The following is an 8,632-nucleotide window of genomic DNA, read 5'->3' as shown; positions in this document are numbered from 1 at the left end:
TCCCAGGCCACACTCTCTTCTCACTGCTACCATCAGGAACCCCCACCTCCCAGGCCACGCTCTCTTCTCACTGCTACCATCAGGAACCCCCACCTCCCAGGCCACGCTCTCTTCTCACTGCTACCATCAGGAACCCCCACCTCCCAGGCCACGCTCTCTTCTCACTGCTACCATCAGGAACCCCCACCTCCCAGGCCACGCTCTCTTCTCACTGCTACCATCAGGAACCCCCACCTCCCAGGCCACACTCTCTTCTCACTGCTGCCATCAGGACCCCCCACCTCCCAGGCCAGGCTCTCTTCTCACTGCTACCATCAGGAACCCCCACCTCCCAGACCACGCTCTCTTCTCACTGCTACCATCAGGAACCCCCACCTCCCAGACCACGCTCTCTTCTCACTGCTACCATCAGGAACCCCCACCTCCCAGGCCACACTCTCTTCTCACTGCTACCATCAGGAACCCTCACCTCCCAGGCCACACTCTCTTCTCACTGCTACCATCAGGCAGAAGATACAGGAGCCTGAGGACCCCCCACCACCAGGTTCAGGAACAGTTACCGCCCCTCAACCATCAGGCTTTTAAATAAAAGGGGATAGCTACACTCACTTGCCCTGTCATTGAAATGTTTCCAGAACCAATGGTCTTACTTTAAGGACTCCTCATCTCATGTGCCCATTATTTATTGCCGTTCATTTACATTTACATTTGCACAGTTTGTTGTCTTCTGCACTCTGGTTGATCTTTCATCGATCCTGTTAGAGTTACTGTTCTATAGATCTGCTGAGTGTGCGGGCAGGGAAATGAATCTCAGGGTGGTATCTGGTGACACTGATAAAAAATTTACTCTGAAGTGTGGATGGCATGTGACAGTTGGGCCGCGGGGTCCGCTGAACGCCTCTAGAACATGCATAGCAAAGCCAAATACGGGCAAACGGGATTAGTTTGGATGGGGCATCTCGGATAAGCTGGCTTTTACCCCGCTGTAAAATACAAGTCAAAAAGGAGACCTTTGATTCAAATAAAACTATTTATTCAGATAATCCACTTGTGACATAACCCTCTTCTTTTATTGTACGTCAGCCCTAGACCATCAACCATCTTGTCCCAAGTCAGGAATTGGGGTGGATGTGCAGTTGTTGTTAATGTCTCCCCCTTTTCTGCTGTCCGAACCCCCTCCCTCTATGTCAGTGTCTCCCCCATTCCCCCTGCTCTGGGGAACTTGGGCAGGAACCTTTTCAACGCGGTTATCCAGGATTTCCAACCGGATTCTGTGTCGGTGTGTGTACTGTCGGTGGGTGGGCTGGAGTTGGTGTCCACCTGCACGTCGCTGAGCTCTCCGGCCTCTGTGCTGCTGGACACGGAGCGGCCGTGTTCCTCCTTCAGCTGCTTCAGGTCGGACACGGAGACCAGGTCCCTGCCCTTCCGCCTTTCAATAAACTCACTGGGGTCATAGGGCTCGTCCGAGCTCGTCGCCTCAGCCGCGGGCCTGTCCTGGTAGCTGAAGTCCAACTCGCTTTCCGGGTGAAGGAGAAATAATTCTGCGTTAAAAGGGGCAACTTCTTCACCCAGAGGGTGGTGTGAGTGTGGGACGAGATGTCAGATGAAGTGGAAGTGGGTGCAATCACCATGTTCAAATGTCCTGGTTTAGGCTAGTCACAGAACACGAGTCTAGAAATAGACCTCTGGCCATCTAGTCCAGCCAAACTGCCTAATCCCATCGTAGATCCCCATAACCCACCCGTCCATGTACTCATAGACATATCTCGGAAACGTTGCAATGTTTACAAGACATTTAACTACGTGGACAGGACAGTTTTGGAGGGAGCCAGACAGGAGACACTCGGGGGGAGGGAGCCAGACGGGAGACGCTCGCGGGGAGGGAGCCGGACGGGACACGCTCGGGAGGAGGGAGCCGGACGGGAGACGCTCGGGGGGAGGGAGCCGGACGGGAGAATCTCTCAAGGAGGTAGCCAGACGGGAGACGCTCGGGGGGAGGGAGCCGGACGTGAGACGCTCAGGGGCAGGGAGCCGGACGGGAGAATCTCTCAAGGAGGGAGCCGGATGGGAGACGCTCGGAGAGGGGGAGTCAGACCTGAGACGCTCGGGGGGAGGGAGCCGGACGAGAGACGTTCGGGGGGAGGGAGACGGACGGGAGAATCTCTCAAGGAGGGAGCCGGATGGGGGACGCTCGGGAGGAGGGAGCCATAGCGGAGAGGCTCGGGGGGAGCAGTCGGACGGGAGACGCTCAGAGAGGGGGAGTCGGACGGGAGACGCTCGGAGAGGGGGAGCCGGACGGGAGACGCTCGGAGAGAGGGAGTCGGAGAGGAGACGCTCGGAGAGCGGGAGTTGGACGTGAGACGCTCAGAGAGGCAGAGTCGGAGAGGAGACGCTCGGGGGGAGGGAGCCGGACGGGAGACGCTCGGAGAGGGGGAGTCGGACGTAAGACGCTCGGAGAGGGGGAGTTGGACGTGAGACGCTCGGGGTGAGGGAGCCGGATGGGAGACGCTCGGAGAGGGGGAGTCGGACGTGAGACGCTCAGAGAGGGGGAGTCGGACGTGAGACGCTCGGAGAGGGGGAGCCGGACGGGAGACGCTCGGAGAGGGGGAGCAGTCGGACGTGAGACACTCGGAGAGGGGGAATCGGACGGGAGACGCTCGGAGGGGAGCAGCCGGACGTGAGCCGCTCGGAGAGGGGGAGTCGGACAGGAGATGCTCGGAGGCGAGCAGCCAACCGGGAGACGCTCGGAGAGGGGGAGTCGGACGGGAGACGCTCGGAGAGGGGGAGCCGGACGTGAGACGCTCAGAGAGGGGGAGTCGGACGTGAGACGCTCGGAGAGGGGGAGCAGTCGGACGGGAGATGCTCGGAGAGGGGGAGAAGTCGGACGTGAGACGCTCGGAGAGGGGGAGCAGTTGGACGTGAGACGCTCGGAGAGGGGGAGCCGGACGGGAGACGCTCGGGGGGAGGGAGCCGGACGGGAGACGCTCGGGATGAGGGAGCCGGACGGGAGACGCTCGGGGGGAGGGAGCTGGACGTGAGACGCTCGGGAGTAGGGAGCCGGATGTGAGACGCTCGGGGGGAGGGAGCCGGACGGGAGAATCTCTCAAGGAGGGAGCCGGATGGGGGACGCTCGGGAGGAGGGAGCCATAGCGGAGAGGCTCGGGGGGAGCAGTCGGACGGGAGACGCTCAGAGAGGGGGAGTCGGACGTGAGACGCTCGGAAAGGGGGAGTCGGACGTGAGACGCTCGGAGAGGGGGAGTCGGACGTGAGACGCTCGGAGAGGGGGAGTTGGACGTGAGACGCTCAGAGAGGGGGAGTTGGAGAGGAGACGCTCGGGGGGAGGGAGCCGGACGGGAGATGCTCGGAGAGGGGGAGTCGGACGTGAGACGCTCGGAGAGGGGGAGTCGGACAGGAGACACTCGGAGAGGGGGAGTCGGACGGGAGACGCTCGGAGAGGGGGAGTCGGACAGGAGACACTCGGAGAGGGGGAGTCGGACAGGAGATGCTTGGAGAGGGGGAGTAGGACGGGAGACGCTCGGAGGGGAGCAGCCGGACGAGAGATGCTCAGAGAGGGGGAGTCGGACGGGAGACGCTCGGAGAGGGGCAGTCGGACGGGAGACGCTCGGAGAGGGGCAGTCGGACGGGAGACGCTCGGAGAGGGGGAGTCGGACGGGAGACGCTCGGAGAGGGGGAGTCAGACGTGAGACGCTCGGAGAGGGGGAGTCGGATGGGAGACACTCGGAGAGGGGGAGTCGGACGGGAGACGCTCAGAGAGGGGGAGTCGGACGTGAGACACTCGGAAGGGAGCAGCCGGACGAGAGACGCTTGGAGAGGGGGAGTCGGACGGGAGACGCTCGGAGAGGAGGAGTCGGACAGGAGACGCTCGGAGAGGGGGAGCCAGACGTGAGACGCTCGGGGAGAGGGAGCCGGACGTCAGATGCTCGGGAGGAGGGAGCCGGACGGGAGACGCTCGGGGGGAGGGAGCCGGACGTGAGACGCGCGGGGGGAGGGAGCCGGACGGGAGACGCTCGGGGGGAGGGAGCCGGACGGGAGACGCTCGGGGGCAGGGAGCCGGACGGGAGACGCTCGGGGGCAGGGAGCCAGACGTGAGACGCTCGGGGAGAGGGAGCCGGACGTCAGATGCTCGGGAGGAGGGAGCCGGACGGGAGACGCTCGGGGGGAGGGAGCCGGACGTGAGACGCGCGGGGGGGAGGGAGCCGGACGGGAGACGCTCGGGGGGAGGGAGCCGGACGGGAGACGCTCGGGGGCAGGGAGCCGGACGGGAGACGCTCGGGGGGAGGCAGTCGGACGGGAGACGCTCAGAGAGGGGGAGTCGGACAGGAGACGCTCGGAGAGGGGGAGCCGGACGTGAGACGCTCGGGGGGAGGGAGCCGGACGGGAGACGCTCAGAGAGGGGGAGTCGGACAGGAGACGCTCGGAGAGGGGGAGTCGGACAGGAGATGCTCGGAGGGGAGCAGCCGGACGTGAGACACTCGGAGAGGGGGAGTCGGACGGGAGACGCTCGGGGAGAGGGAGTCGGACAGGAGACGCTCGGAGAGGGGGGTGTCGGACGTGAGACGCTCGGAGAGGGGGAGTCGGACGGGAGACGCTTGGAGAGGGGGAGCAGTCGGACGGGAGACGCTCGGAGAGGGGGATCAGTCGGACGTGAGACGCTCGGAGAGGGGGAGCAGTCGGACGTGAGACGCTCGGAGAGGGGGAGCAGTCGGACGTGAGACGCTCGGAGAGGGGGAGTCGGACGTGAGACGCTCAGAGAGGGGGAGCAGTCGGACGGGAGACGCTCGGAGAGGGGGAGCAGTCGGACGTGAGACGCTCGGACAGGGGGAGCAGTCGGACGGGAGATGCTCGGAGAGGGGGAGCAGTCGGACGTGAGACGCTCGGAGAGGGGGAGCAGTTGGACGTGAGACGCTCGGAGAGGGGGAGCTGGACGGGAGACGCTGGGGATGAGGGAGCCGGACGGGAGACGCTCGGGGGGAGGGTGCCGGACGAGAGAATCTCTCAAGGAGGGAGCAGTCGGACGTGAGACGCTCAGAGAGGGGGAGCAGTTGGACGTGAGACGCTCGGAGAGGGGGAGCCGGATGGGAGACGCTCGGGGGGAGGGAGCTGGACGGGAGACGCTTGGGGGGAGGGATTCGGACGTGAGACGCTCGGAGAGGGGGAGTCGGACGGGAGACGCTCGGAGAGGGGGAGCCGGACGGGAGACGCTCGGAGAGGGGGAGTCGGACGGGAGACGCTCAGAGAGGGGGAGTCGGACGTGAGACGCTCAGAGAGGGGGAGTCGGACGTGAGACGCTCGGAGAGGGGGAGTCGGACAGGGGATGCTCGGAGAGGCGGAGTCGGACAGGAGACGCTCGGAGGGGAGCAGCCGGACGGGAGATGCTCGGAGAGGGGGAGTCGGACGGGAGACGTTCGGAGAGGGAGAGTCGGACAGGAGACGTTCGGAGGGCAGCAGCCGGACGTGAGACACTCGGAGAGGGGGAGTCAGACGTGAGACGCTCGGAGAGGGGGAGTCGGACGGGAGACGCTCGGAGAGGGGGAGTCGGACGGGAGACGCTCGGAGAGGAGGAGTCGGACAGGAGACGCTCGGAGGCGAGCAGCCAGACGGGAGTCGCTCGGAGAGGGGGAGTCGGACGGGAGACACTCGGAGGGGGAGCAGCCGGACGAGAGATGCTCAGAGAAGGGGAGTCGGACGGGAGACGCTCGGAGAGTGGGAGTCGGACGTGAGACGCTCGGAGAGGGGGAGCAGTCGGACGGGAGACGCTCGGAGAGGGGGAGCAGTCGGACGTGAGACGCTCGGAGAGGGGGAGCAGTTGGACTTGAGACGCTCGGAGAGGGGGAGCCGGACGGGAGACGCTCGGGGGGAGGGAGCCGGACGGGAGACGCTCGGGATGAGGGAGCCGGACGGGAGACGCTCGGGGGGGAGGGTGCCGGACGTGAGACGCTCGGGAGTAGGGAGCCGGACGTGAGACGCTCGGGGGGAGGGAGCCGGACGAGAGAATCTCTCAAGGAGGGAGCTGGACGGGAGACGCTCGGAGAGGAGGAGTCGGACAGGAGACGCTCGGAGAGGGGGAGCCAGACGTGAGACGCTCGGGGAGAGGGAGCCGGACGTCAGATGCTCGGAGAGGGGGAGTCGGACAGGAGACGCTCGGAGGGGAGCAGCCGGACGTGAGACACTCGGAGAGGGGGAGTCGGACGGGAGACGCTCGGGGGGAGGGAGCCGGACGTGAGACGCTCGGGGGGAGGGAGCCGGACGGGAGACGCTCGGGGGCAGGGAGCCGGACGGGAGACGCTCGGGGGGAGGCAGTCGGACGGGAGACGCTCAGAGAGGGGGAGTCGGACAGGAGACGCTCGGAGAGGGGGAGCCGGACGTGAGACGCTCGGGGGGAGGGAGCCGGACGGGAGACGCTCAGAGAGGGGGAGTCGGACAGGAGATGCTCGGAGAGGGGGAGTCGGACAGGAGACGCTCGGAGGGGAGCAGCCGGACGTGAGACACTCGGAGAGGGGGAGTCGGACAGGAGACGCTCGGAGAGGGGGTGTCGGACGTGAGACGCTCGGAGAGGGGGAGTCGGACGGGAGACGCTTGGAGAGGGGGAGCAGTCGGACGGGAGACGCTCGGAGAGGGGGAGCAGTCGGACGTGAGACGCTCGGAGAGGGGGAGCAGTCGGACGTGAGACGCTCGGAGAGGGGGAGCAGTCGGACGTGAGACGCTCGGAGAGGGGGAGTAGGACGGGAGACGCTCGGAGGGGAGCAGCCGGACGTGAGACGCTCGGAGAAGGGGAGTCGGACTGGAGAAGCTCGGAGGCGAGCAGCCAACCGGGAGACGCTCGGAGAGGGGGAGTCGGACGGGAGACGCTCGGAGAGGGGGAGCCGGACAGGAGACGCTCAGAGAGGGGGTGTCGGACAGGAGACGCTCGGAGAGGGGGAGTCGGACGTGAGACGCTCGGAGAGGGGGAGTCGGACGTGAGACGCTCGGAGAGGGGGAGCAGTCGGACGGGAGACGCTCGGAGAGGGGGAGCAGTCGGACGTGAGACGCTCGGAGAGGGGGAGTCGGACGTGAGACGCTCAGAGAGGGGGATCAGTCGGACGGGAGACGCTCGGAGAGTGGGAGTCGGACGTGAGACGCTCGGAGAGGGGGAGCAGTCGGACGGGAGACGCTCGGAGAGGGGGAGCAGTCGGACGTGAGACGCTCGGAGAGGGGGAGCAGTTGGACTTGAGACGCTCGGAGAGGGGGAGCCGGACGGGAGACGCTCGGGGGGAGGGAGCCGGACGGGAGACGCTCGGGATGAGGGAGCCGGACGGGAGACGCTCGGGGGGAGGGTGCCGGACGTGAGACGCTCGGGAGTAGGGAGCCGGACGTGAGACGCTCGAGGGGAGGGAGCCGGACGAGAGAATCTCTCAAGGAGGGAGCTGGACGGGAGACGCTCGGAGAGGAGGAGTCGGACAGGAGACGCTCGGAGAGGGGGAGCCAGACGTGAGACGCTCGGGGAGAGGGAGCCGGACGTCAGATGCTCGGGAGGAGGGAGCCGGACGGGAGACGCTCGGGGGGAGGGAGCCGGATGTGAGACGCGCGTGGGGGGAGGGAGCCGGACGGGAGACGCTCGGGGGGGAGGGAGCCGGACGTGAGACGCTCGGGGGGAGGGAGCCGGACGGGAGACGCTCGGGGGCAGGGAGCCGGACGGGAGACGCTCGGGGGGAGGCAGTCAGACGGGAGACGCTCAGAGAGGGGGAGTCGGACAGGAGACGCTCGGAGAGGGGGAGCCGGACGTGAGACGCTCGGGGGGAGGGAGCCGGACGGGAGACGCTCAGAGAGGGGGAGTCGGACAGGAGATGCTCGGAGAGGGGGAGTCGGACAGGAGACGCTCGGAGGGGAGCAGCCAGACGTGAGACACTCGGAAAGGGGGAGTCGGACGGGAGACGCTCGGGGAGAGGGAGTCGGACAGGAGACGCTCGGAGAGGGGGTGTCGGACGTGAGATGCTCGGAGAGGGGGAGTCCGACGCGAGACGCTTGGAGAGGGGGAGCAGTCGGACGGGAGACGCTCGGAGAGGGGGAGCAGTCGGACGTGAGACGCTCGGAGAGGGGGAGCAGTCGGACGTGAGACACTCGGAGAGGGGAAGCAGTCGGACGTGAGACGCTCGGAGAGGGGGAGTCGGACGGGAGACGCTCGGAGGGGAGCAGCCGGACGTGAGACGCTCGGAGAAGGGGAGTCGGACAGGAGACGCTCGGAGGCGAGCAGCCAACCAGGAGACGCTCGGAGAGGGGGAGTCGGACGGGAGACGCTCGGAGAGGGGGAGCCGGACAGGAGACGCTCAGAGAGGGGGTGTCGGACAGGAGACGCTCGGAGAGGGGGAGTCGGACGTGAGACGCTCGGAGAGGGGGAGTCGGACGTGAGACGCTCGGAGAGGGGGAGCAGTCGGACGGGAGACGCTCGGAGAGGGGGAGCAGTCGGACGTGAGACGCTCGGAGAGGGGGAGTCGGACGTGAGACGCTCAGAGAGGGGGAGCAGTCGGACGGGAGACGCTCGGAGAGGGGGAGCATTCGGACGTGAGACTCTCGGACAGGGGGAGCAGTCGGACGTGAGACGCTCGGAGAGGGTGAGCAGTCGGACGGGAGATGC

Source organism: Hemitrygon akajei, chromosome 11, assembly GCF_048418815.1.
Source record: "Hemitrygon akajei chromosome 11, sHemAka1.3, whole genome shotgun sequence".
Classification (NCBI taxonomy): domain Eukaryota; kingdom Metazoa; phylum Chordata; class Chondrichthyes; order Myliobatiformes; family Dasyatidae; genus Hemitrygon; species Hemitrygon akajei.
This window is presented reverse-complemented; position numbering follows the sequence as displayed.